Consider the following 2960-nt stretch of genomic DNA (forward strand, 5'->3'; position numbering starts at 1 on the left):
GAACGGGGCCGAGGGAGGAAGAAGAGGAGGAGGAGGAGGAGGAGGAGAAGGGTGGGCGGGGGCTGGCCGGGCCGAGCCGAGCCGAGCCTGTCTCCGTCCCTCCGCGGCGCGGGCTAATGAGCGGCGGAGGCCGGGCCGGGGCGGGCTCCCTGCGCGGATCTCCCGGCGCCGGTCCCGGCGGGCCGGGCGGCCTCCCTGGCCCCTGAGCCGCGTGGCGCGAGCGGGCCGGGGCACGGCAGGCTGAGCGGAGGGAGGGCGGGCGGGCGGGCTCGCCGGAACGGGCCCGGGGCCGCGGCGCAGTGTCTTCCCTGTGCTTCAAGGCCCCGCCAGCGACGCGAAACGCTGCGGTGCCGCTGCGCCCCGGTGCCGGCTGCGCCCCTTTCTGCGCGGCGCTGCGCAGCGACCAGCGGCGAGCGGGCCGGGCAGGGGGTGCGAACAGCGGGGCCGCAGCAGAGATGCTAGACAAGGAAACAGGGAGGTGCTAGCCGGTTTTACTGCTAGCAGTTGCCTTCCTTAGGAGTTCGGGGAGGCAGGCTAACGGGGACTTCACTGAGACCGTCGCCACTGAGCTGCGAAGACGGTGAGGTGACCTTCAGTTCCACTTTCAACGTGAGGCGGTAAATCTACACGTTATAAAATCTGCTGTTCATCCGAGAAGGATCGCCTAGTGTCACCGAACTCTCCGAAGACATAAGGGCTTAATTTGCTTCTGCGAGAAAGCTCACTCGGGCACCATCTGGAAGGAAGTCTCAGGCAGGGAGGAGGGAGCAACCTTTCCTCCAGGCAGGGAACAGGGAACAGGCTTTCCATTTCAGCCAAGATTGAAATAAGGCAGATGTCTGTCACCCATGTGTCATGCAGATCCATCATCCGTAGGTTAGAGATAGCCAGACTGTGATAATACAACAAGATACGCAGTTATTTTGTATACAAGCAAATCTTAGTCACGACTTTCAAGTGCTATCCAACATCCCCAAAGCGTGGTTACGCAGAACCAGTCCACTTCTTGAAATGCACGACATGGAAAACAGTCAGACATTTTCATAAGAAATGAGTAGTGAGTGTTAACTGAAAAACTGTATCAGATGATAGCCCAGTCTGAGATTTCACTAGCTGGTCATATTCCTTCCTGAATATTATTTTGTAAGATAAAATACTGTTATTTACATCACATTGAAAATTTTCTGCAGGAGCAGTTTTTCACCAAAAAAGTTTAGAATCTAGGAAATCAGCTCCTTTACAGAAATAGACTGATGTATTTGAAAATCTATATGGGAAATAATTATATGAATTACATGAAAAGAAGGCTGATGTATTTTCTTTCTGTAAGGCTGAAACGATTCATTTTTACTTTAATAACTATAACATGGAATGAATATGCTATGGTAAAATTGTGATGACAAAACAGCATTTTCATAGGTTATTTTAATGTTTTTAAAAAGAAAAATATTTTTAAATTTGTAGTAAATTTTGAAATATTGTCTAGTCTTTCTCACTTGGGTTTCATCTAGCCCTGAAATTGCCACATAAGGAATAATACACTACAAGGCAGCTGGTTGTTAGGCCAAGTATCTTTGTCATGCAGGAAATACAGTCATACCATGTCAAACTGGCTCTTCCCTTAGAAAATGTTGTAACTAACTTGGAAGATGCTTATTTGATTTAAATTGGATTGAACTTTCAGTTTTCAATCATCTTAAAAAGAACTCTCTCTGGATGAAATCAACATGTAAAGGCTTTTTCTGTGAGGATTTTTAGGGCTCAAGGTGTTTTGTATCACCAAATCTTTCATGTTGCTGAGCTACTGTTAGGTTGATACTGGCAAGTCAAGAACAGGTCTTTACTATTACTAGTCGAGATGTATCTTGAGCCTATATTCTGTATGTTTTTACTATCACATACCTGCTTTTCAACTGATAGACACAGGCTTTCTTTTGGAACTTTAATATAGGAACTGACATTTGCAGCCAGGTTTCTTTATCATTTTTCCTGTACTGGGAAAAAATATAAGACCTTTTAAAAGCCACATACTAGGCAGCATTGAGTTGCACCAACACCTATTCCATCCTGTAATTCCATTTTGCAGTTACAGAAAATTGATTGTGTGGGACCTATCCACTAAACTGATGTCCCATGCCTCAGAGGAAGACTAAATCCCTAAGATCACTGTCAGTTGCCCAAAGGGAAAGCTATGTCACAACTCAGTTCCGCCAAACAAGCCTGCACTTACAGGCAAGAATTATTGTTATTAAGCATCCCAGCATGCTGACCTATTATTAGAAATATGACTGTCATCTGAATAAGTACCCACTCAAGATTAAAAAAAAAAAAAAAAAATTTCTCCAGCTCCTGTGATTTGACTTGTCAGAGTTCTTTAAATCTTTTAGTCACTGGAGCTGCTAAACATTCTAAAACAGCAGAAATCAGTTAATAGTTCAATCATTCACCTCTGTTTTTCAGTATTTTGAATCCATGTATTTAAGGTAACCACATGTCTACATTTCAGCTAGAACCTTGCAGTCTGACATTTAGCTCTGCTGTCATTGTCTGCAATATCCAAGTTAGCTTGACCCAGCTAGTAACAACAGAGGGTACCAAAAGGTGCACAGTCAAACGAGACAACACACTTGGCTGGTAACAAACGCTCTGTGCGTGCTACTCAGGCTGCAAAGGGAAGAATTCAGACACTGGATAATGCCAGATTTAAGACCATATAGGCGATGAGAATTTGCTATTTTCTTCCTACCCTTCTTCCTCTGGGCACAAATGCCTTATGATACATATTAATTACACCATGTGCAGTTTTTCTCCTATTAAAATCCTGCCTTGTTCAGTGGGAAGGATGCTCTCCCCTGAGCAGCCCTGCTCATGACTGCACTACCCAGAGGATAAATCCCGCTTGAATTCAGTGCCACAGCACTTGTAGCCCAGGCCATGGTGCGAGGAGCACCACTTCCTTT

Source organism: Apteryx mantelli, chromosome 2, assembly GCF_036417845.1.
Source record: "Apteryx mantelli isolate bAptMan1 chromosome 2, bAptMan1.hap1, whole genome shotgun sequence".
Taxonomy (NCBI): Eukaryota; Metazoa; Chordata; class Aves; order Apterygiformes; family Apterygidae; genus Apteryx; species Apteryx mantelli.